Below are 26,848 nucleotides of genomic sequence, written 5' to 3' on the forward strand. Positions count from 1 at the left end.
TTATGATAATTGTCATGATTTTTCTAACTCTTGCATAAACTCTAATGATGATTCTTATGTTCCCCATGATGATCCCTTGATGAATAATGGCAACCCTTCCCTTTTGTATGCTAATTGTGATGAGATGCATCCCAATGTTGATAATGTTCATGATATTTTTCAATGTTCATTAATTATGTGCATGAATTCCAATGATACTTCACACACCCCAAATTCTCAAATGCATAATTCTTCATCTTCCTTTCCTTTTTCATACACGATTCCTAATGAGTTCCCCTATGTGTCTAATGAGCCTTGTGAGGGTAATTTAGTGGGGAGATCGAAGGAAGAAGAGTGTATGGAGAAGCTTAGGGAGTTTATGAGAAAACAAGATGAAGAGAAGAATGAAAGGGAAGCTTGGATTAAAATGATGGAAAGTAAAATTTCCCAACTAGCCTCATCCCAAGAGGATGCCTTTCCTTCTTCTCCCTCCTCCCATTTGAGTGAGCCTAAGGGTAATCAAGAGAGTGAGACAACTCATTTGGAATTAGAGAATGTGATTGAGCATGATGATTTTGAAAGTGATGGAGGGAGTATGGATGGTGAGATTTTTCATGACTTCGTGAATACCAACCCCTCCACCCAATTTGAGCCTCAAAACTCTTCGCAACCCATTGACGATACAAAATTGATGCAATTAAACATTGATTTGAGGTTGCTTAGAGAAAAGTTTGGTTTAGGTGATGATGAGATACCAATGTTCATTCATGGTGACTTGGGGAATGTTAACAATGATGATCATGCTCTTGTTGAGAGTGAAATATCCCAATTGGTGATTGAGAATACATCGAAAATCTTTGAGGGTATTGAAGATGAGTTGGAAGAGAAAGCTTGTGATTCAATGCTAGGTGGTGTAATTGAGGTGGTGAGTGCGATCCCAATTCAAACCCCTTCAACTTACATCCCTTTTTCAAGGAAGTTTAGCAATATTCCTTCTTTTCCCATCTCACTACCATATTTTCTTAAAACTAAACCAATTGAGGAGCCCCTTGCCTCTCTATACCACCATGACCTTACTTTTGATTTCAATGATGAGCTTTCACCTTCCAAAATGCAACTAAATGAGTTTGTTCCCTCTTTTTCTTTTTCTTATTTTAATTTTTCTTTTGATTTTTCTTTTGATTCTTTTGATTTTTCTTTTCCCCCTCCCCTCAAGCATAGAGTTTCTTTCAACTTTGTGCTTGCTTGTCATATGAGCATCATATATGCTCTATTTCTTGAAATGTTTTCCGATGCGTATGACAAGCTTTTGCGTTCTTTGTCCGGTTATTTACTAATAAGGTCAATCTTGGACCTTAAACAAGACTTTCTCGGGAAGTAACCCGTGTTTATATTGCTTTTACTTTTCTTTTATATCTTTTAATTTTGTTTTCCTCTTGTTTATCTTTGTATATAGGTACTTGATGTCTATACTTTTGCGCATGACCTTGGACCGAGAACCATAAGAAGTAGCAAACCAAGGAATATTTGTAAATGGAAGTTGAAGCATCAAAGAAGAGCAATTTAATGGAAATGAGGAAAATGACTTAATTTGCCGGTTTCTACACCCACCTAACATTTTGGTTCACTCTTTCCATCTCCTCTCTTTTGTTGCTTTACTCTTTTATTTTCATATGGTTTGAAAGATAAATGTTTGTGGTTTTGTTGTTTCCTTCTTCCCTTTCTTGGTCTCTTCATTGCTTGATTTACCCCCCATACATACCAAGGTTTATTGACTTTGGTTATTCTATATTTGGATGGCCATGAGTGCCTTATTGATTTGACTTTTGGTATACATGGATTTGTTGATCATGCTCTCATCTTGCGCAAATGTATAAACATTCTCAATTTGTTCTTGTCTTGTGAATATTTGCTTGTATGGAGTCTTTTCCTTTGAAAACAAGGCAAGTTTGCATATGTGTTTTGATCCGTTCTTGTTTTGATCTTACTACTTTGAACTTGTGTCCTTGAATGTTTTCCTTCCTAATTGGTAATGGTATGCACGGTTTGAGAGTGTTTTGGGTTGAGTTAAACATATTTTAATGCTAAGGTAGCGGTTTTAAGAACTTTGGGATACTTGTAGCCTTAATCCATGGTTGTGGTAAGACGGTGTCGCTCTCCATAGTGGATATGAACCCCTTAGGTCGGTAATTGCTATACAAATCCCGTGTGAGGTTTATTTGTTCTAGCCTTCATCAACTTTGTTGAGTGGCATATTTGGATCCTTGGTTATGCATTTTTCAATCCAGATTTTGACTTCTATCTACCCACGATCGTGACCGAACCCTTTAAGGGAGGACATAGGCATTTTTCATTTTCTTATCCTTCTTTTTGTTTTGTTACAAAATTGGTTTTCTTTTAAATTTGCCCCTCTTGCTAACCCTTTGAGCCTATTTCCCTTTCTTGATTTTGAGCCACATTACAAACTGAATGACCTTTTGTTCCCCTAAACCTTTTGTTTATGTGAAGCATGTTGGTTTGAGAATTGTTTTGTGTTGATTTTGAGCGCAAATGAGAAAGTTGTAGTTCTTTGGTCAAGCAAGTGAGTAAACCGTGTTTCTATTCAGTGAAATAAGAGCAAATGCTTATGAAAAGCCGTCCTTACTCAAATAAGGTAAGGACCAAAAAAAAAAAAAAAAAGCTTCATATCCCTCATGTTTGAGCATTGAGGACAATGCTCCGTTCAAGTGTGGGGGAGTCCTGTTTCTTAGTTTTGTTAGTGTGTGTTTATTGAATAAGTGTGGGGGAATACCACCAAATTTTTAAATTTTTCAAAATTTTTCCCACCTTACACCCCAAGCATACCCTTACAACCAATAAAAGACCTTTAGACCCTATAGAGTTTAGTCTTTATCGATAGAGGAAGATAGTTGTCAAGCTTATAGAGAGAGAGTGCATAGCCAAGACGTCTGGATAACCTTCTCATCGTTTTCATTTCTTTATCTTTTTCCGGTTCCTTCGAGGAACCATGAGAAGCCCACCTAATGGTTGACTTGAAGCTAGTGGAGAGAACGCGGCTAGCTAGTTTGGGATGAAAGGTGAATTGTACGGCTCTTAGTTCTCTATGCTTAGCTTAGTCTATGTTTCTTTCAACCCTAAACATCTTGGAACGTGCATACCCTTATTTGTTTAGAAAGTTGTGCATTCATTGGTGCTTGTTTCGTTCCAAAAAGTCCACCAAGAACGTCTTGTTTTTGTGTTTATTTTATTTGTCTATGCATTGCCTTGTTTGTGTTGCTTTATGTGTAGAGTTATGGGTTAAACTCTTTGGAAACCCTTACGAGAGCACACTCGTCCTCATAGGCGACTTTGAGGTTTAAATGGCTTGTTTTTTACGCTAAAAACAACCATGATTCCTACGAAAGTGAGTTAGTGTATATTCTTTTTCACCCCTCTCCTTTTAGTGTTATTAGATCCTTTTTCTTTCTTTTTGTTTCTACTTTTGTTCTTGCTTGAGGACAAGCAAGAGGCAAGTGTGGGGGAATTTGATAAGTGGCATTTATGCCACTATTTAGATCCTCTAATCGCGGTATTTTTCTACGTTTGTCCCTTGTTTGTACCCCTTTTGCTCCGTTTCTCTCTTTATTATGTTTTTGTGCTTTTCCTCGTGTTTTGTAGGTTTTTGGAGTTGATTTTGAGAGAATGAAGAGCTTGGAGAATTGGAGTTCATTTGAAGAGCTACATAGGAAGTTAAGGAGCAAGCAAGCAAGGCCATGCGGACAGCGCGTGTCGCGCTTTCAGAATGGCGCGGGCGCACCAAACCCAGCGCGGGCGTGCCTAGCATTGGGGTCGAAAATATTGGAGGAAGAATATAGGCGCAATTTGGGCGCGGCTTAGGTGCGGGCGCTCCTAATATAGGCGCGGGTGCTCCTAAGATAGGCGCGGGCGCTCAAGGGCTTGAACTACAAAACTAACCTTTATTCACTCTTTTAGCCATAACTTTTGATCTACAATTTGGATTGAGGTGATTCAAGTTGCATTGGAAACTAGACGTAAAGGGCTTTCCAACGGTAGGTCGCACTCCCACAGAAGCCTCCTAGAACAGAAGTTATGGCCGTTTGAAAATGAATGTCGCTGCTAGGCCAATCCCAGTGCGCGGGCGTGCAGGAAAATATTGCGGGCGCGCACGAGGCAGCTACGGGTCTTTTAAACGCTTCTTCCTCTCCTCTTTTTGGAAGTTTTGATGGTGGGTTTCTTTGGGGTTTTCTCTCTCCTCTTTGAGGGGTTAAACCCTAACATCTCTCCATCAATCTTCACATAAATTAGGCTTAGATTTAGTTTTAATCTTTGTTTTTATACTTTATAATGTAGATTAAGAGTAATTTAGGGTATTTTAGAGAGAGAAAGTGAAGAGCTTCAATGGTGGATTGAAGAAGATGAAGATGCAAAGTGACATTGTTTTGGATTCCTTTTCAATACTTCAATGAGCATTCTAAACTCTATCTCATTTATTGTTCTTTCTTAATTTCTTGCTTGATTAGAGTAGTTGTTTAGTTTAATTGCTTCTCTTTGTTCTTCTTGTTGGGTTTTGTGTTAGTTGTTCATGATTAGTGAGTAATTCCCTTTACTAAGGGATTGGTTATAGCATGTGGTGAATCTTGAATGTATTAGGCTAGATAAATGTTGGTTATATGTGATTAAATATACCTTGTAACCATGTTTTACTAATTACTCCATGTGAATGGCCAATCATGTGTTGTAATTGGGTGGATTGAACTAAGTTATGACGATAGTGTAACTTAGGGATATCCATTAGGTGATAGATTCTATGCAAAAACCTTAACTTTCATAGCTTATGACGATAATATGAGCATGTGTTAAGTTGGGAAAGCCTTTGACCCCGATAGGTGGTTAGATTGTATTGTTGGTATTGCCTTATATGAGATATTTGGTTTGCATGTAAACTCATTTCCATTGCCTAACTTTATTGAAGATCATTGTCATATTTGACCCTCTCCCTTGGTGTTAGTTTAACTTAATATTAATCTCATTTTTGTTTATTGTTCTATCCATCCTATCTCTTTGACCTAGCTTAATTGGTGGTGGTGTTGATAGTGTTTATGTTGTCTCCTTTGGTTCGACCCTCTACTTACCACTAAACTTGTTTAGTGTAGGTGTAGGTTTATAAATATTGTTTGGTTGAGGGTAGTTAGTCCAACGACCTAATTATCCTTCACCACTATCGCTCAGGCTAGAGAGCCAAGAGAGCACCAGAAGGTCAAACATGTTCGAAGGCGATTTCACATGATAAGGGAATGGAAATCCGAAGGTGAAATCAGAATTTGCAAGATCGGCACGGATGATAATGTGGCCGATCCTTTGACTAAACCTTTGCCTCAAGTGAAACACAACAAGCATATTGAGGCAATGGGAATCAAGCACGTTGGAGACTGGCTTTGAAAATTCCCTGTATATGTGTTTTAGTTAAACTGGTTGTTTTAATGTAAGACACTGTATTAAAACCATTCATTAATGGAGTAATCAATTTTGTGCAAAATTATTTTTCATTCCATTACTATTTAATTGTGGTTTAGAAATAAATAATGAGTCCATTCGATTTAAGGAAATATTCAAAACAGGGTATCAAGACCATGTCTTGGATAAAGAAACACCTGTTAAGTGAACATTGAATATTTAAATCGAAAATTATCCCTAATCAAGGTTATCTAACTAATGGACGATTGATGACCACTAGAGATTAGTGTGTAGTATGACTTACAACACCGTTTCTTGTGCTGCAAGGACATGATGGTCATAAATCATTTGCACAGGTGCCAGTTTGGAACTGCACTGGATCAACCTATGAGAGTACTTTAAGAGATTCAAAATTGTCATAAGTACATTTCTCATTATAGCTATCGGAACTCGTTTCCTCGACCATGAGTATTGTGAAGTTTTCTTGTTTGAGAACTAGTCTCTTTGATGTTGCCTAACGTCTGCCGTAACTGGGGCTCATAACGGGAACACTCGGGATATTAGGTCCTCTAAGTAAGAGAAACTTACAATGCAAGACTGGGAATGTCCCCCTATTAACAATAGGGAATATGTCTTTGTTGTTTACAAGGCCGCACGATGAGCGAGACTGTGAAAATGTATGGCCGTGCTCAGATGGATTTTAGAAATCATCTGCTTACTGACAGTCGAACTCGGAGATCGAGGAACACTTCTGAACGTAATAAGGATGAATATGAATCTTACCTTATAGTTCACGAAGAGACATTAAGCGACATAGGAAATGGGCTATGCACTATGTGCACACTTGTCCGGAAGGACAAGTGGGAGATTGAAAGGAATGGTGTCCTTCCAACAAGTGTATTATTCCGATAGAGGGTTCAGAATTAATAAAGAGCTAATTCTTCAATAAGTTCAAGTGATCGGAATGTCTAGGTGGAGGCCGCTTCCGATCAGTAATATCAAGGTACGAATGATATTACAGCTTAATCTTAATTGAACCCTTCGGGTCGAACCCAATCGAACAACCAATCCGAGACGACGAATTAATCCGAAGGATTTAATAAGTCGTCGGAGTTTTACGAACAAAGACGTCAGATATCGAGCCTAAGGCGTCGAGACCGAACGTCGCAAAATCAGAAGCAACAAGTTCAAGCGTAGCCGTAGTATCACAGTGGCCTAGCCATGTGAACGCTAGGCTAACTCGATCTAGCATGCACCTAACATGGCTAGGAACAAGCCTAGGCACTATCGCATCCCATCGCACCATCCTCGCACAAGCACAACACTATCGCATGGCTAGGCCTGTGCGTGTGTGCGTGTGCTTGTGCCTTAGCCTGTTGCACCATCGCAGCAGCATGGATGCGCATATGCGTGCCTTTCGCATGGCACTGCACCGCAGCATGCGTGCCTGGGTGCTAGGTACCATCGCAGGCCCCTCGCACAACCACAACACTATCGCATGGCTAGGCCAGTGCGTGTATGTGCGTGTGCGTGGAGGGCATCGCAGCAGCAGCACGAGCCTTTCTCAGTGCGTGTGCATACAAGCCATCGCAGCATCACAGCACCAAGCTTCGCATACTTGTGCGTGTCGCTGGCGAGGCGATGCCCAGCATGCGTGGCTCGCTAGCAGCACGCATGCTGGGAGTGCGAGGGCCTAGGTGTGCGTGTGCGTGCAAGAGCCAGGCAGCCAACAACGCTCGCTAGCAGCGCCCAGCGCCTAGCAAACAGCAACGTAGGCATCACCCAGCAGCAGCACGCAGTGCGCATGAGGGCTGGCTGGGCTGATGCTTGCTGCCTTATGCTGGCTGGCTAGGCTAGCTGGCAGTGCTAGCTGGCATGCAAGCTAGTTGCCAGCCCAGCAGCCCCTATGCCGATTTTGTGAGGGTGGGGACCAAGGCTTGGGCAAAGCCTTGGGGAGCAAGGCAATGGTCCCCCCCACCTCTCTTGGTCCTAACTTAACTCTCTCTCTCCCCTTGACACTTGTTGCATTGTTATTGATTTGATTATTAATTTATTTTGGAATTAAATTAATTATCAAAATTATTCATTCTCCCACATTGGTTGGGAAATGAAGATCAAGGGTTCATTTCCTTATAAATACCAAAGTTTGGGTATTTGGGAAAGAACAACCTTGAGTGGAATTAAAAGGCAACTCTTGATTTGAGTAAACCTTGATTCGTAAAACTCATAGTTTTATTTGTCCGGGTCTTGACTAACCTTTGAGACTTAGGACGCTCGGGTCGGGTTCGAGGGTACGATCCCGTTGGAGACCTCGTATTTTCGGGGTTCAAGTAAGAGCTCATAGTAGAGCGAAGCACGCGTCAAAGGTATAATATTTTATCCTTTATTATGCTTTTAATTATGTTTTTCTTGTTAAGTGCATTTATTATGGGGGCAGGTCTTGGTGGGTTTCATTCCGCGTAGTGTGGATCACTACGAAACCCTACAATAGGCATCCTAGTAGTCATATAGGCCTTATTAGGGCCATTTTGGATCAAAATGCGGCCTAAAATACTTGAATTGCTCTTTTCTTATGATTTCAAGCCTTAGCCGCCTATAACTAAGTAATATTGACATGTTATGAGTAAGAATGAGTTGATTTGAGAAGAAATGTAGAAAATAAGCATCCTAGTAGTCATGTAGGCTTTATTTGGGCCATTTTGGATCAAAATGCCTCCTAAAACACTTGAATTGCTCTTTTCATGTGATTTCAAGCCTTAGCCGCCTATAACTAAGTAATAATGACATTTTATGAGTAAGAATGAGTTGATTTGAGAAGAAATGTAGAAAATAGGCATCCTAGTAGTCATATAGGCCTTATTTGGACCATTTTGGATCAAAATGCGTCCTTAAACACTTGAATTGCTCTTTTCATGTGATTTCAAACCTTAGCCGCCTCTAACTAAGTAATATTGATATGTTATGAGAAAGAATGAGTTGGTTTGATAAGAAATGTAGAAAAAAGGCATCCTAGTAGTCATATAGGCCTAAGTAATAAATTTTTGCCTAACTGAACTTGTAAATGTATTTTTACATGCATAACCTAAGTAATTAATTGTAACATACTTTTTGTTTATTCCAAGTTTTGCAAGGTACAAAAGGAAGGTTCGTTGACGAGCAAGGAACTTAATGAAGTTCAAGACATGTTGGCGTCTTTCATCACATTTAATTTGTAAATATCATTTCTATTTGAACTTGTTAACTACATTATTGATTAGTATTGTTTATTTGTAAATATGACACTTCTTTTTTTTTTTTTTTTTTTTTTTTTTTTTTTTTTTTTTGAGGAATTGTAAATATGACACTTCATTGTATTGCATTTGGGATTATTAATTAATATCTATGTATTGTTGTTATTATTTCAATTTAGAAATTATTATTATTATTAGTATTATTTATAATAATAATAATAATTATTATTATTGTTATTATAATATATAATAATGGTAGAATTAATGCAGGATGTACAGGGTTTCATTATTATTATTATTATTATTATTATTATTATTATTATTGTTATTACTATTATTATTATTATTATTATTATTATTATTATTATTATTATTATTATTATTATTATTATTATTATTATTATTATTATTATTATTATTATTATTATTATTATTATTATTATTATTATTATTATTATTATTATTATTATTATTATTATTATTATTATTATTATTATTATTATTATTGATTGGGGGATTTTGCTCCCACCAATCGGAATGCGCCACGTGGACCAATCAGGTCCTGCCAAGTGTCCCCTAGTTGGAACTGTCAGGGCTTGCCACGTGGCACGCGCTTATTCGTCCACCTTGGACCTGTTATGTCACGACATGTGGCATACTCCATGCCTAATGGAGAAACCGGCCACCCAGGCCCAACTTCCGAGGGAAGCCCAATCGGCCCTAGGTTTACCTAAACCTAGGATGGGCACGTTTCCCAAGGTTATAAATACCTCCCTTAATCCTCATTAAGGGGATTACAAAAAAAACACAGAAACATTACGGGAAAAACACGTTAATTACACAGAGTAATAAACGGCTGATCTCGCTAACAAAGCAGATTACCTACATTAATCATTCTCACCTAGAGAGACCTAATCACTTTAATTTCCGCATTAATTACTCCTTAATCAAGTACTAACTTGACCGTTGGAGGCGGAGCTCCCAGGAGTCTCCGTTATTTTGCAGGTACGGGCGTCCGGTTCCAGTCTCGGAATTGTAACTCTCCCGCAGGACATCAGAAAACCCCGAAACATTTGGCGCCGTCTGTGGGGAGAGTACTTCTGAGATGGCATCCAAGTCTGTACCGACTCCTGAAGAGAGGCTTCCCCTAGACGACCCTCAAGTTCAGTCGGACCATGATACCGATAGTGAATTCGAAGTTGAAGCTCATACAGCTTCAGACGGGACCCTAAGGGCCCGACTTACCCGTCATACCGAAAGGAGGGAACGGGAACATCTTCAAACAGGAAGCGAGCCAGCAGGCGCACCGCCTGTTCGGCAACAGCCGACTGATGGGTTTGCTCCCATCACAAGGAACGAACTCATGACCTTCATGAGGGACTTCAAGGGAGAGATTCAAGAGTTGATCAACAAGAAGCCGCCTGCTCCAGTCAAGGAGCAGTCGGCCAAGAAACCCTCCACTTCACTGAAGAGGAAGCCAGTTCAAGGGCGAGAGGCGACTCCTCATCCTAAATCTAGGAAGCGGGAGCCACCTGCCCTTGATTTCAAAAAATTCTGTTATCCTACAGGAAATAGGAAACCTGTTCGTCATATTCAGGCGGACGGGTCGAAGCAAACATTCACAGATGCTCGGCTACTGCTAGAGCAGAAGAAGAGTGACCGATTGTCAGAGTCGGCCTCTACTTCAAACTTTCAAGACAGTTTGCGAAATGCCTCGATGAGGCATACTCAGTCGTATCATGAGGGTCAGTCAGGCGGCACCTCCCGTCAGTCCGGCTTTCATAGTGACCAGGCGGTACCAAACTTACCATTTGTGCCGCAACAACATTATTTTTTGCAGCCACCTCCGTTTGGTGGACCTGCAGCAAAAAACGTCCAACCTATGGACTGGCAGCTACGGTTGCTTAGACTTGGTGAACAGCCGTCGGCCTTCTCCAAGGAAATTACTGAAGCCGCTCAGCCGGCCAAAGTGAAAAATGTACTAGTAGGCGCCTATGACGGCACTACTAACCCAGAAGACCATCTGATGGCATTCACCAACCTGATGTACCTTCAAGGGTTGGATGATCCCACTTGGTGCAAGTGTTTCCCAGCGACTCTCAAAGGAATCGCACAACAATGGTTCGGCAACCTGCCGACTGGTTGTGTAAATAGCTTCAGGACGCTTGCTTACTTATTTGCCTCCAACTTCGCCATGAACATCCCTGCGAAGAAAACGACCCTTGATTTGGGAACAATTCAGCAGGGCGAGAAGGAGGGGCTTCGTTCTTACATCAGGCGGTTTAACCTGATGAGAATACAGATTCAAGGGTTACCGGATGAGGTAGCTTATACTGACTTTTTCAGAGGTCTCAAAGACGGGTCTACCTTCAAATTTGATTTGGTTCGAAAAAGGGTGGCGACTCTTCAAGAGGCCTTGATTGAAGCAGAAGCCTATATACAGGCGACTGATCTTTGTACGATAAAACAGTCGGACGGGAAACGGTTCGACAAAAGAGAAGGACGACAGAAACAGTCGTCTAACAAAGATGAGAAAAGAAAAGAGGTCTGGGCGGCTGATTCCTCTAAACAGCCGGCCCAGAAAAAGAAAAAAGAATTCAAACCATACTCCCCAAAGTATGCGTTTAACAAGGATAACCAGTTTATCCTAAAAGAAATCAAGGGACGGATCTCAATTGAGAAGTCGGTCCCCATGAAGGGTTCTGCAAACAACCGGAACCAAGATAAATTCTGTGCTTATCATGATGATGTTGGTCATCACACCAATGACTGCATCACTCTCATGCGGTACCTAGACCGCCTGGCTGAGCAAGGTGATCTTGACACTTATGTCAAGAAATCTACGGGGAACACTTCCTCAAAAAAGCAGTCGGCCAAAAAGAATCAGCAGGCCGACATCTCTGATACAGATGATGCAGTCGTCTACACCATTGCAGGCGGCTTCTCAGGAGGCGGCCCCACTATTAGGGGCAACAAAGACAATATCAGGCAGTTAGATATAAATTCCGTTCACCAAGAACGGTCGTCCAAATATTCATTTCCTGAGATTGTCATCACTGAAGAAGATCTAGGAGGGGTAAGGGGGCTGCATGACGACCCTCTCGTTATTGAATGTAAAGTGGCCAACCAGAGAGTTGGTCGAATCCTCATAGATACCGGAAGCTCCTCAGATCTCATCAGTAGCAAATGTCTGTCGAAACTGAAATATCAGACTGATTGCATACATCCGGCCTCCCACCCTTTAGTAGGGTTTGGAGGAGGAGTCGTCCACCCACTGGGACGAGTAGATTTACCCATCCGCTTGGGCGAAAAAGGGGAAGGACGACACATGGTAGTCCGGTTCCTGGTAGTAGAGGAACTCTCGGCCTACAACATGATTCTGGGTCGACCTACCCTGAATAATTCTAAGGCTGTTATAATCCCATCTCTTATGTTGCTCAAGTTTGAGAGGGATAATGGAACAGCCGGCTCCCTAAGGGGAGATCAGAGGATGGCCCGAGAGTGCTATCTCTCGGATGTCAAGCCCACTGTTATGGCCACTGGGTCAAGTGGTGAAAAAACAGACCTTGACAATGTCAAGGAGAGTGCGCCTGTTCAAGAAGCAGGCGGCAAAAAGAGAAAGGCATCCCAGACAGGGGCCGCAAGAAAAGTAAGAAAATAGCAATCATTGGCAGAAGAGCGGCCGGATGAGTTCCGCCCTCAGCCGGCTGGTGAGCATGCGGACCTGATCTTAGACGATTCACGTCCTGACCGAACAGTCAAAGTTGGGACGACTGCTCTGAGAAACCTTGGTGACAACTTTCACAAACTATTGAAAGAATACAAGGACATCTTTGCATTCGAAGTCCATGATGCCAGGCATTAGTCCTGATCTGGCGGTACATAAACTCGTCGTGGATCCGAAAAAGAAGCCGGTACGGCAAAAGAAGCAGAACCATGGCGAAGAAAGAAGTCAGGCGGCAGCCGCCGAAGTTAAAAAATTACTTGATGCAGGGTTCATTCGGCAATGTTACTTCCCAGACTGGGTTGCAAATGTGGTGCTTGTTAAAAAGCCGAATGGCACCTGGCGAATGTGTGTAGACTACACAGACTTAAACAAGGCGTGCCCCAAAGACAGTTACCCTCTGCCTAAAATTGATAACCTGGTCGACTCAACAGCCGGCCATGCCTTGATGAGTTTTATGGACGCCTATTCTGGTTTCCATCAAATTCCTTTATGGAAGAAAGATCAGGAGAAGACGGCCTTCGTCACTGATCAGGGGTTATACTGTTACACGGTCATGCCGTTTGGTCTTAAAAATGCCCCGGCTACCTTCCAACGAATGATAAACACTGTGTTCTTTGATCAGATTGGGAGAAACGTCGAGGCATACATTGATGATATGATTGTCAAAACTAAACTTCAGAAAGATCATCTGTCGGACCTCCGAGAAACTTTCGCCACACTCAGGCGGCACCATGTCATGCTCAATCCCAAGAAATGTGTATTTGGAGTTGAGTCTGGGAAATTTCTCGGATTCCTTATCAATCAGAGAGGAATAGAGGCGAACCCTGAGAAGGTGCAGGCGGTCATTGACATGCAGTCGCCTCGTACCATCCGAGAGGTTCAGAAGTTAACAGGTTGTCTGGCGGCCTTGGGAAGATTTCTAAGCCGATCAGGCGACAAATGCCTATACTTTTTCCAGGAGGCGACAAATGCCTATACTTTTTCCAGGCAATTAAGAAAAAGGCAAGGTTTGAATGGGGGCCGGATGCTGAGGCCGCCTTCCAGAAATTAAAAGTTCACTTGCATTCCTTGCCGAGGCTGGTCAGCCCTTTGCCCAAAGAGGTTCTCTACATGTACCTGGCCGTCTCTGATCATGCGTTAAGCGCTGTTCTCCTTGCTGAAAGGGACGGCTGTCAGCTCCCGGTCTACTTTGTCAGTCACGTACTGAAAAATGCCGAGTTGAGGTATCCCCTAGTGGAGAAATTTGGTCTTGCACTCTTCATGGCTGTTAAAAAATTGAAGCCCTACTTTTTGGCACATGCAGTCGTCGTGTATACAGATCAACCTATCAAGCGGCCACTGACCATCATGGAGTCGTCAGGCCGAATGATCAAATGGGCCATAGAAATACAGAGCCTCGAAGTTACTTTCGAGCCTAGAAAAGTAGTGAAGGGGCAAGCCTTTGCTGACTTTATTGTAGAGATGACTCGTCCTCCTGACTCTCAAGTTCCAGACCAAGTATGGAAGGTATATGTGGACGAAAGCTCTACTTGAAATGGTTGTGGAGCAGGAGTCATATGTCAGACGCCAGAGGGCGACAGGTACGAGTATGCTCTACGCTTCAGTTTTCAGGCTTCAAACAATGAGGCAGAATATGAAGCTTTACTAGCCGGGATCCGCATGTGCAAGGCGGCAGGGGCAAGAAAAATAGACGCCTGTTCCGATTCACAATTGATAGTGAGTCAGTACAATGGCGAATACGAAGCAACCCATCTGGCCATGATCAAGTATTTACAGGCGGTCCGACAAGCAGTCGGCTCCCTTGAGGATTTCCATCTGATCCAAGTGCCGAGATCAGAAAACAACCAGGCGGATGCACTGTCAAAATTAGCATCATCCGCCTCCTCTGATACTCCTCGAACTGTTTTTTGGGAAGTAATGGAGAAGAGAAGCATCGAGGAAAACCCTATTGGAATCCTAGACAGAAGCTCAACCTGGATGGATTCAATCAGGGCATATCTGACAAACGGTACACTGCCGGATGATCCTCAACAGGCGGCAGCACTGAAAAAACGAGCCACCTATTTTGAAATGATAAAGGGAGAACTTCACAAGAGGGGGTACCTTCAACCCTTCTTAAAGTGTGTTACTCCAGAAAAGGGACGAGAGATACTAGACGATCTTCACTCTGGTTACTGTGCTTCTCATATAGGTGGTAGGATGCTTGCTCAAAGGGCAAGGCGGCAAGGCTACTTTTGGCCTACTTTGGAAGCAGATGCAATGGAGATGGTGAAAAAATGTGACAAGTGCCAAAGGTTTGGCAAACTAATTCACCGTCCGGCTACTGACCTCACTACCATTCACAGCCCACTATCGTTTGCTAAGTGGGGCATGGACATTCGGGGTCCATATACGCCTGCTACAGGCGGCAGGAGGTACATACTTGTTGCCGTTGACTACTTCACTAAATGGGTAGAGGCGGAGGCTGTAAAGCGAATCAAGACGAAAGATGTAATTTCATTCATTTGGAGAAATGTCATCACTCGGTTCGGGGTTCCCATGTCTATGGTTTTTTATAATGGTCCCCAATTTGAGACGCCTGTTCTCAAAAGCTGGTTGGGTGACCAAGGAATTGCAAACTACTTTTCATCTGTCGGCCGTCCACAAGCAAACGGCCAGGTAGAAGCATTTAATAAAATCATCGCAGACGGTCTCAAGAAAAAGATTGAACGAGCAGGCGGCCTATGGGCGGATGAACTACCACATGTTCTCTGGGCCATTAGGACGACTGAAAAAGGGGCGACTGGAGAAACTCCATTCCTCCTAACTTACGGTGCGGAAGCTGTTCTTCCAATAGAACACTACGAGCCGACTCTTCGAGTAATGCTATATGACGAAGAGGCAAACTGGGAAGCCATGCGCCTGGCATTAGACTCACTTCCTGAAAAGAGGGGCAATGCTGTCTTACGCCATGAGATCTATCGCCTGAGAATGACTAGATCATACAACAAAAAAGTACACAAGCGTCCACTCAAAGTAGGGGACTTTGTACTTAGAAAAATGGAAGCAGTTGGTAGGGCTAATGAGTCTGGCAAACTAACTCCCAATTGGGAAGGACCCTACCGAATCTATGAGGAAGTCAGGGACGGTACCTACCGTCTGGAAACACCAGACGGACAACCGTTGCCTCGAACTTGGAATGTAGATAATCTTAAGAAATATTTCTTTTGAATGATGTAAATAGTCAAGAGCTACTTAATAAAAGTGCACTTACTATTCAAATTTGTACTAAGAGGGGCACGCTTACTAACAAATAGTCGGCTACTCTCCGTGTTTAATTTTACTACGAGGGGCATGCCGTCTGTACCTTTACAGTCGGCTACTCTCCATTGAGTTTTTCACTCTATCTTCAGAGGGGCATGCCCTCTGTACCTTTACGGTCGGCTACTCTCCATTGAGTATTTCACTCACAATAGGGGCATGTCGTCTGGGCATATAGTCGGCTACTCTCCATAAGAAGATGGCCGACTGGTTCCAAACACATAGCCACCCCCCTAATACTTAGCTAAAAAGATTAGGGCCTGGCCGACCCTGTGCCTAACAGGCGGCTACCCTCCTTTTACTTAGCACCTACGTTCACCAAGAACTTACCAAGGCCACAGGCCGAATGATCAGACCAGGCGCCAAGCCAACTGATCAAATTTACAAAACTAATACGACCTGTCCCAACATCATAGCAGGCGTCCGACGGCATCCCTCCGGATGAAATTCGTCGCAGAGAGCAGCTCCCTTTTGGGTGGAACATTGTTCTATAAACTAATTACACGGCACCTATACGACTGTCCCCAAGGGCAACCACGTAGCCGTTTTTGAGACAAGGATAACTCTATCACTAACCAAACCAGTGGTAGCAGTTGACATCTGAGTCAGATGACCGCCTGTATTACTTGGGATAAATGCAGGGGGTACCTATTGAGTTAATAGCCAACAAACATTGGCGAATCAAGGGGTCTAGCCGGCCTACGCCGCCTGGTACCTCTACTTCTCAAACAAAAGTGACGGCGACTGAGTAACTCCAACGTTAACTCATAGTCACTCCCTCAAATTTGGTATGGAACCTAAAAGGTTTGAGTCGTCCGCCTGTTTTTAACAAACAGGGGCACTCAAACCCCTATTCCTACTAGGTAACCTATTGAGTTAATAGCCAACAAACATCGGCAAATCAAGGGGATCAGCCGGCCTCCGCCGCCTGGTACCTCTACTACTCAATCTAGATTGTGACGAAGACTAAGTAACTCCTATGTTAACTTAATAGTCACTCAAACTTAGAATGGAGCCTAAAAGGTATGAGTCGTCCGCCTGTTTTTAACAAACAGGGGCTCTCAACCACTACTCTTGCTAGGTTAACAAATTATGAGTTAAAAGCCAACAACATTGGCAATAAAGGGAAACAACCGGTACCCGCCGCTTGTTATCTCTACTACTCAATTCCTTGGCGACTAGGTAATACTCTATTTACTTGGTCAGACCACTTTCCTACTTGGTTAAATTTACAAATGACAGGCCCGCCTGCCTAAAAAGGATCCAGACAAAATAATTCGACTACCGATTGGATAAATGGCCGACTGATCGTCTATCCTGGAAACAGACAACCAGTCGTCCAGGGGCATAGGCGGCGTACTAACTCTCCGTACCTGTCTGCAACATTCGGCCATGTAAAACAGTCGGTCTAGTGAACAAATTGATATTAGATATGGAATACTTAGACAAATTTGAAGCAAAACAAAAATTCATTAAAAATAAGCCGGTCATCAAAGACCAGCAAAATATTCAAAGCCCCGGCCCCCTGGCCGGGTAAATACAAAGCAAACGGCACGCAGGCCATGGAAAGAATACATAAAGCTTAAGAAGGGGGCAGTTCAGTATTAGCAGCTGCCGCCTGGTCAGCACTCTTCTTGCTGGACTCGGCTTCAGCTGCATCCTTTTTTGATGCCTTACCCCCAAGCGGCACAAGCGCCACTACCGGCTCCTCCTCCTCCTCCAACGCTTCCCCCAACGCCTCTTCTTCAGCAGCCGCCAGGATCTCTTGATTATATGTTTCCGAACACTGGCGGTACGTTCTTTCCCAAGAGGCAAAGTCAGCACTGGGGAAGAGGCGGCCCCAGGTCATGCGCTGGATTTGAGCGGATTCTTCCATCATCTCCCGGACCAGCTCTTTCTTCTCTTGCTCGGCCTTTTCCGAGAGCTCTTGGGTAAGACTCTTCTCCTGGGTCACCAGGCGTTCCTTTACGCTGGCCAAGGATTTCTCCATGGCTTCATAAGAGTACATTTTCAGGCGAAGAGGTTTCAGCTCGGCCTTGAGATTTGTGATGGTCGCCTCCAGCTCGTCATTCTTCTTCTGGGCCGCCTCTAACTGAGCCCGAACATCGGCGGTAGCCTGCGCCTGATAATAAAGAATATCAATGGTCAGTACTTCATTTTGGGCAATTTGAAACATTGCCTTATCACAGTCAGAGGCGGCCATAGCTTTTGCAGCCTTTACCTCTTTGTTCTTCCGATCAAGCGGCTTGCGAAGGCCGTTAACTCGGAGCAGGGCCTAAGTACAAAAAAACTGGCGTCAGTTTCCAAACAAAAAAGAAAACAGGCGTCCAGAAATTCAAATACTAAAAATATGCTAAGTATACCTCAGCAAGGACCCCTGCAATCCCGTCAAGGTCAAGGGTGCCGACACCCCTGACCGCCTCCCTTTCAGCTGGAGGAACTGCCCTGATCATAGACTTGGCCATCTCTACCAAGTCAGGCTCCTGGGGGTCGGCTGCATCAAGCATAAACAAACGGATTAGACTTAGTAACAAGGGGAGCAAGTCTAAAATTTACAAGGACAACTTCATACCTCTAGGCGGCCCAGTTGGAGTTTTAGAGGAAGTGGTCGGCTGTTTCTCAGCCGCCACCTGTGTCCTGGCAGAACCAGGAGAGCTCCCAACAGTCGTCTTCCGGGCCTTGGGGTCCGGCTGTTGAGAAGATGAAGCTCTTGGAGCACCCGTCTAAAAAAGAAGAAAAAAGTCAGTATATGCATAAACACTCCAAAAAGAGGGTGAAAGGTTCGGAGCTCACCAAGGGTGCCCCCTTCTTGGGGGAGTCGGTTGAAGCTTGTTGCATAATAGAGGCCCGCAACATGGCCGCCGCAGTCTTGGAGGCGGTGATTTTGCTCATGGCGTCAGCTGCAAAAACAAACAGCAAAGTTAATAAAAGATAAACAACAAATGTATGGAACAACAGAGTATTCGACAGGCCGACTACCTCTTGAGCACCGACTGCTGAGGCCGCAGGCGGCCAAAAATTACTCGTCATAGAGCCACTTGAAGCTCGGGACGCAGTGCAGGGGTACTTGCTCTCGTACCCCTGAAGTAGAGTCGACCCTCGACTCTACTTTAAAGAGTCCTTTATCAAGGATCTCTTTCTTAGCCTTGGGGGGAACAGGCGGCATGCTACGGCCGCCTGCAAGAAGGGGCGGATTCCTGTTCCACCTATTGAAGCGCTTGTTCTGCTCAATGTCAGAACTCTCAATGATGAGGAAGGTGCTCCGCCAGTCCTTCCACTTGTTTGCTTTACCTCTTGTCATGAGGTAGCCCCTGTGGCTTGTCAATTGATACCAGCCGGTACCGCCTGTCTTAGGGGTCCGGCTGAGATAGTTCATATGGGCGAAAGCCTCAAAGCTCGGCTCCACCCCGTGCAGTTCGCACCCGGCCACATAGCCGAGTACGTTGACCCAGGAGTTTGGGGCTAACTGCCATAACCCCAACTCATACCCATCCAAAATCCGCTGAACAGCCGGATGTAATGGGAAGCGAAGCCCTGCCTTGATGGCCGCCTCGTAGCAGCCAAAGCAGGAGCTTTCATAACTGGAACCAGCCGGCCAGACGACTGTGTCTTCTGGATCCGGCACAAACACTAGAAAGTCGGGGCCCATGGTGTGGTTTGCAATAAAGCTCTCCACTTTCTCTTGCATGGATGTGATTCGGCCCCGAGGTACCGTGCAGTAGTAGGGGGTATTTAGCTCTCGGTAAGAGGCGGATGGTTCCGCCCAATTGTCCCCCTTCTCAACTGCGTGAGAAAGTCTCGCCTCTTGCAAGCGGCTGTTTTTCTCTTCTGTACCCAAAGAAGCATGGCCAGAAGAGCTTGACTCGGAATCGTCCTCCGATGAGTCTGAAGAGGACGACTCCTCCCCTCTCCCGGAGGGGCCCGCCTCCTCTCTTTGAAAAGGAGCAGATTTGTTAACTGTTAAATGGGAAGGGGTCACTATGACTCCCCCCACAGAATTGCCGGCATCCAGGCCGCCTTGTTTCACTTCCACATCTGGCGCATGGTCAGATGTTTCACTAAGCGGCACCCTATGGGAGGAGCCGTCTGAATTTGAGATCCTAGCTGTCTTTTTCGTTCTGGCCATCCTGCTCTGCATAGACACAGATACAGTCGGACTTTGTATAAAGGGCAAAGATGGGTCCGGAAAAGGGCAGGCGGCACTCCTAGTCCTAGATTCAGCCGTCCCCGGTGACCGGCTGATCACTAACCTAGGTCGTGTCGTGTGCTTCCGTGGTGCCATTTCAGAAAATAAAAAGAAAATTAAGAGTAAGAGAACTGAGTTACCTGAACGAGTGACGGTTGATGAAGTTCTGGAAATCCGGTGCAGTCGGCTTGTCAGAACAGGCGGTAGGCAGAAAAGGTCCAAAATGTCAGAGCAAGTTCAGGGGTCCGAATGTTCTCAAAAAGTTCTGAAAGTGTGAAAATGACTCAAGGCAACTCTCCCTTATATAGGCGAAGTGAGAAGGCGAAGGGTCACTTTCAGAATTCAAAATTTGGGCGGGAAAATCTCTCGTCCTTTCGCCGAATGACACCTGTAGCAGGCCGTCGCCCGTTACAGTGCGACACCTGTCACAGGTAACACGTGACCAATCACGTGCCACCTGTGAGGGGCAAATGATTGGGGGATTTTGCTCCCACCAATCGGAATGCGCCACGTGGACCAATCAGGTCCTGCCAAGTGTCCCCTAGTTGGAACTGTCAGGGCTTGCCACGTGGCACGCGCTTATTCGTCCACCTTGGACCTGTTATGTCACGACATGTGGCATACTCCATGCCTAATGGAGAAACCGGCCACCCAGGCCCAACTTCCGAGGGAAGCCCAATCGGCCCTAGGTTTACCTAAACCTAGGATGGGCACGTTTCCCAAGGTTATAAATACCTCCCTTAATCCTCATTAAGGGGGATTACAAAAAAAACACAGAAACATTACGGGAAAAACACGTTAATTACACACAGTAATAAACGGCTGATCTCGCTAACAAAGCAGATTACCAACGTTAATCACTCTCACCTAGAGAGACCTAATCACTTTAATTTCCGCATTAATTACTCCTTAATCAAGTACTAACTTGACCGTTGGAGGCGGAGCTCCCAGGAGTCTCCGTTATTTTGCAGGTACAGGCGTCCGGTTCCAGTCTCGGAATTGTAACTCTCCCGCAGGACATCAGAAAACCCCGAAACAATTATTATTATTATTATTATTATTATTATTATTATTATTATTATTATTATTATTAGTATTAAATTAATATTATTATTTATAGCAAAAAAAAAAGCAGTTATTGGCACCGGTTCACAGCTAGAACCGGTGCGAAAAGTATATAACAAAAAAAAAGGCGCGCCATGACTTTTAGCACCGGTTCACAGCAAGAACTGGTGCGAAAAGTATTGTTTTTAATTTTTTTGGGGGAATTTTTCGCACCGGTTCACAGCAAGAACCGGTGCGAAAAGTCTTGGGTTTTGGCATCCCTCAAATCAGAATCGGTTCAAAACCGGTGTAAAATGAGGGTTTTAAAGCGGTGCTGATTACCCATTTTCGCCTAGCGTACATACAATGCCTTATTCTTATTGAATGACCTGAGTTTATTTGATATAACAACACTACTCTATTGTGTTTGAATCAAAAGTAGTGAATGAATCATTTTCTTAAAAATTAAATGATTTAGACTCTAATTTCTTCATGTATAACCCCTAAAACAATTCTTATTTACATCATAGGAACTCAATATATCATTGTCAAAAAAAAAAAGGAACACAATGTATAACCTAACAATTATATTAAACAGCAAAATTAGCTTATTTATTTCATATTTCCAACCATGATTCCATGAAAGATATAAGGATACACTAATGTGTAGTTTGTCTTTTACACGAAAAGTATCCTTAACAAGCTAAAACAAAATATGGAGTAGATTTTTCATATTGAACGTCTTATTTTTTTTTTTTGAAGCATCATATTGAACGTTTTTTGTATTTGCTTCAAATAGTCATTAGGCCATAAACAGAAGCGGTAGTCCAAAAAATTAAAATAAAAAATACCAACATCCTCCAAAATCCCCAATACGAGTACTCAAATTTTATACATTTTATTTTTAATTTTTAATTTTTTTAAAAAATATACCAATAACTATCTATCATAATAATTTCCTTTATTTGTACTTTTTAAGGATTTCAATAATTACCTACATTTCACTTTGAGTTGTTACGCTCTAATACCTAGAAATTACATAGTACTCATAAATTAATAATTATAGAAAAAAAAAAACTTAAGAGTACATCAACGTATGTAAAAATCAAATTAAAGAAAAAAAAATAGTTGATATGTTTTTGATTTTTACATTTTTTTTCCTCAAAAAACGTATGTAAAAATCAAAAACATATCAACTATTTTTTTTTTCTTTAATTTTATTCTATGCTCTTGGTTGAATCACACCAAACTTAGAATATGATATCATTAATCTTTATTAATGGAGAGATCCCGAATCATGGAACTGGTTAAGAATAACTGAATAAGGATATGTTCAATTCGAAATTATATAAAAAAATATTTGTTAGTTGGAGAATAAGAATAACTGAATAAGTTCAATTCGAACTTATATATTAATATATATAAATATTTGTTAGTGAGTACTTTAGTAACGAACAGAATATATGTACCAGGCTGTATGATCAAACCCTTTTTTTCAAATTCTTTTGCATTTGCTTATCGAAACATATTTCACTAAATTTTATACGTGTGGCTGCTATACCGTGTAATTAGTCACGATGGGATTACTCTGTTAGGGTTATAGGGGTTACATAGTCAGTGTAGTGGACACTAGGTTATTTAAGGGTTACTTAATAAGTATAATAAGGGGTTACTCTATCATTAGTGTAATAGGGATTACTCTGTCAAGGAGGTTTTTTTTTTTTTTTGTTTTTTTTTTTCAGTAGGTCACACAATGTGGCCAACTGCATAAAAAATACTGAACGTTTTTTAAATCGTGTTAAATATTTTATTTTATTTTTTTTTTTTTAATTTTTCCAGCTTAAGTAAAACCCAAATTTTCTATACCACTCCGATAAAAATAAATATATTTTACCACCTACTAAAGATTTTAGTCCTACATTTTACTAGCTCGATTAGGTCCATAGTAAACGACAGGGAAAGAAATTATACAAAAGTAGTATTGGGTTTAAAAGGGAATAATAAGAGGGGATAAATATAATATAGTATTAAAATGTAGTTGTTTGTCAAAAATGAAAGTGTAACCCTTAAAAAGACGGCCTTATTTTATAAGTCTAACGACAATTAAAAAAAATGGAGAGATTACTACTTTGAACAATGTTGGTTTATTATACACTTAAGGGGAGAGGGATGGTTTTCAATTTGTTAGGTTGGGGATGGGAATCGAGGTGGTTTTAGGGGAAGGGGGCGGTAATTGTGGTGGTTTTAGGGGGAGGGGGCTGTTTTCGTTGGGTGGTGGGGGTGGGAAGGGGTGTTGACATGTGTTATGATTACCTGTTATAACAGGCCGTTGACTTGGTGTTCACCGCTTGAGACCTCTGGACAAAAACTCATAGCATAGTTGGAATTATTAGATGATAAATTTTAGTTGGGATTATTATAAGTAAGTTACTTATACTTGAGATTATTAAAGTGTATTTTTCTTTAAAACTAACATAGGAAGTACAGTTAGTTGAAAGGATATGACGTGGTATTGGGGATACCTCTTATCTAGGGGTGAAACAAACTCGGTTTAAAACCGAACCAAACCGAAAACCGAACCGAATAAGAAATTTGGTTCGGTTTTTTTCGGGAGTGGTTCGGTTTCGGTTTTTTAAAAAAAAAAAATTCGGTGTGTGGTTCGATTTCGGTTTGCGAAAATGAAAAACCGAACAAAACCGAACCACACCGAAATATAGGCCCAATCCAATTAAACCCTAGCCCAACTCTAAATTACCCTAGGTATTTAATGCAAAAAAAAAAAACCTAACACTCTCTCCCCCACCCTTTCTCTCTCCTTTCCTCTTCTCCTCTTGAGGATTCCGTCCATTCTCTCTCCTCTCCTCTTCTTCGTTTCTCGCCTTCACTATCTACGAACACCATCAACCTTTTTCTTGTCTTTCTCCTCGCCACCATTAACGAATACATCACGAATTTGCTTTCAAATTCGCCCTCCTTCACCATCTACGAAAACCATCTACTAAATTCGAGGTTTTGATTTAACACCATCAACTAAAGGTTTTTCATGTCAAATTCGACCATGAAAACTCTAGATCTAGAGTTTTCATGGTCGAATTTGACCTTTAAAAGCCAAATTCGATGTTTTTTCGATGGAATGTGAGGTATGCCCTTTTTTTCTTTCTTTTAATTTGGTTTGAGTTTTTTTTTTTCTACTAATTTATGCTAAACTTCTAATTTATGTCCAAATATTTTTCTGATATTTCGGCACTTTTTATTCAATTTTTTCTTATCATGTTAGAAAACTTGTTTAATTATGTTTGTATGGATTGGTTTTGTTTGGTTCGGTTTTGATTGGTGTGGTTTGATTTGGTTTTTTTTTTTTTGCAAAATTTGATGTTTATGGTACTTGATAAGAAAATTTGGTTTGGTTCGGTTTTTTTTTTTATGAAACCGAAATAATAATGGTTTGGTTTGGTTCGGTTTTGAAAGTAAAGAGGTGCGGTGTGGTTTCTAAAATCCAGAAACCGAATTAGAGTGGTTCGGTTTCGGTTTGGGCAAAAAACCAAACCGAAAACCGAACTTTCACCCCTACTCTTATCTACACGTATTAAACAAAAAACTTGAATTTTGTAAAAAAAAGAAAAAAAATATATGGAAAAGAAAAAATCGTGAGATTGTGAGAAGTAATAAGTAATACGAAGTAAGAAAAGAAAAAAAAAGAAAAGAAAAGCGGAATCTGATGGTGGAAGACGTTGAGATGGGTTCTGTGTAGGCTTCAACTTGGTCAGATGCGTTTCAATTTTCTAAAGGGCCTTCAACTTGGATAGAAAGATCATTGTGTTGGACATTAAAGTGTAAAACAGCAAACATTCAAACAGTCATCCTCCATCATACATCAACTATACATAACATTATCACTGTACTGTGATGACAATATACATATAAATAGACTTTGCATATGAATGATTGATTAAGAGGTTGATTAAGAGGTACACCCTATATTCAATCAAGCCTTATCTACGGTCTAATGACCGTGTAGAGGGTTCATTAACCTTAACCTCATTCCTAAACCAATTAAGATTTATTATGAAATTCTAGAATCCTCTAGAAGGTTGTTTTCAATCCTAAATCCATTAGGATTTATTATTAGCTTTTAGAATCCTCTAGAAGGTTCTAATCTATCTTGTTTTTAAAATGATAAAGACTTAAGAATTTTACACCGAATAAAACACTTGTTTTTCAATGATTTTAATTCTGATAAAATTAGAATACGTACGGAAATTCGATTAACCCAATTTGATTGGCAGTCGGATTCCGTACGGATTCTATCTTCCAAAATCATCGCTGAGCGATAGAACCATTGCGTCGCGATAAGCCTGTCATGCAGCGATAAAGCTATCACGCCGCGATGGATTCTGTTTTACTCCGAGTCGGATTCCAACTCCTTTTTCTAATCTTTGAACACCATTTTTCCTTATAAATAGAGGTCATTTTACCCCGTTTTGATTCACCAACAATCATCATCTAATCCTCTCTCTAAGCTAAAAGCTTTTTTCTCTCTCTCTCTCTCTTCTAGCCTTAGCCTACACACACCTCCCAAACACACATCCTTGATACTTCCTTAATCAAACACCATACCTCATTTACTTCGAATACTCCAAGCCAAGCTCGAAGTTGCCTTCGACCTCGACGTGAAAGGTTGATAGTTTTGAGGATTTGGTCCCAAATCTATTTTAAATTATTATTTGATTTATTAGGTTTGTTTGATTTAATCTTTCTTGAAATTACAAATGTGTGTATTGTTTTGATGGAAAGAGATAAGAGGCATCAAAGTAAGTAATTCGATTACTTATTTATTCCTTTGATATAGAAATCATGCTTAGGATGTTACCTTAATTCTTAGTATCATGTTAGGATGCTTTTGTGATTTCTAGTATCGTGTTAGGATGTTTATCTTAATTCTTAGTATCATGTTAGGATGTTTATTTTGATTCTTAGTATCATGTTTAGGATGCTTTTAAAGTTCCTAATGTCATGTTTCTAGTTATATTTAGGCTAAATCTTTGATCTTTATTGTTAGTGACATGTTAGGGTTTGTTATTAATCCGTTTAGTATCATGCTTAGGATCTTGCTAGTTATGATTTTGATTATGATGATGATTGTTGTGTCGTTTAATTATTATGTTGCTTGAATATTCATGATTCATTGTTATTGCTTAATCTCGCCTCTTTCTACAGGTTTAAAGGGAATTTGTACTTGAAATCATGCCTAATAAGATAACTAATAATTTGATTTAGGCTAATATTATTTTAATTCAAGTGATCACCAATAATAGATTTATTTGTGCATTAATAATCAACCAACGTAGATTTAATATGCTTAGGATTAATTTATTGTATCTATGTTAATCGGGAAGCGCACATGAATATCATAAGAATTAAGCAGAGGCCGATTTAGGGCGGGTTTAATCTCTTTGAGGCTGGATCCATACTATTATCCCCGAATATTCAGTCATGGTTTCGAACCACTATGGAGTTAGCGATCTCCATGATCGTTAATGGGGTGTAGCCTTCACACCCGTGAATGGTTTACAAGTTCATAAACCGTCGACTTAGAATAAGTTGATGAGACTTGAAAGATTCTAGATATTCATGTGCGTAATTTTAATTAACATTGTGGCATAAGTATAAAAAGGTCCGCATTGGAAGGACCATCCTAATGTGTCAAAAACATAGGATTTTTTTACACGTAGGAAAGGCCAGAAACATCTTTCACAACTAGAATCGAAAAGATACTGCGAAAATCGAAAATTCCGTGGAACACAGAAAACTGCCGCGACGCGCAAGAACTGTCGAGAGACGATAACATCCATCGCCCTGCGACAACTATATCGTGATGCGATAGAGCTGTCGTTGCGTGATAGCTCTTGTTTTCTCGTGCCGAGTTCT

This window comes from Chenopodium quinoa, unplaced genomic scaffold (assembly GCF_001683475.1).
Source record: "Chenopodium quinoa cultivar QQ74 unplaced genomic scaffold, ASM168347v1, whole genome shotgun sequence".
Classification (NCBI taxonomy): Eukaryota; Viridiplantae; Streptophyta; class Magnoliopsida; order Caryophyllales; family Amaranthaceae; genus Chenopodium; species Chenopodium quinoa.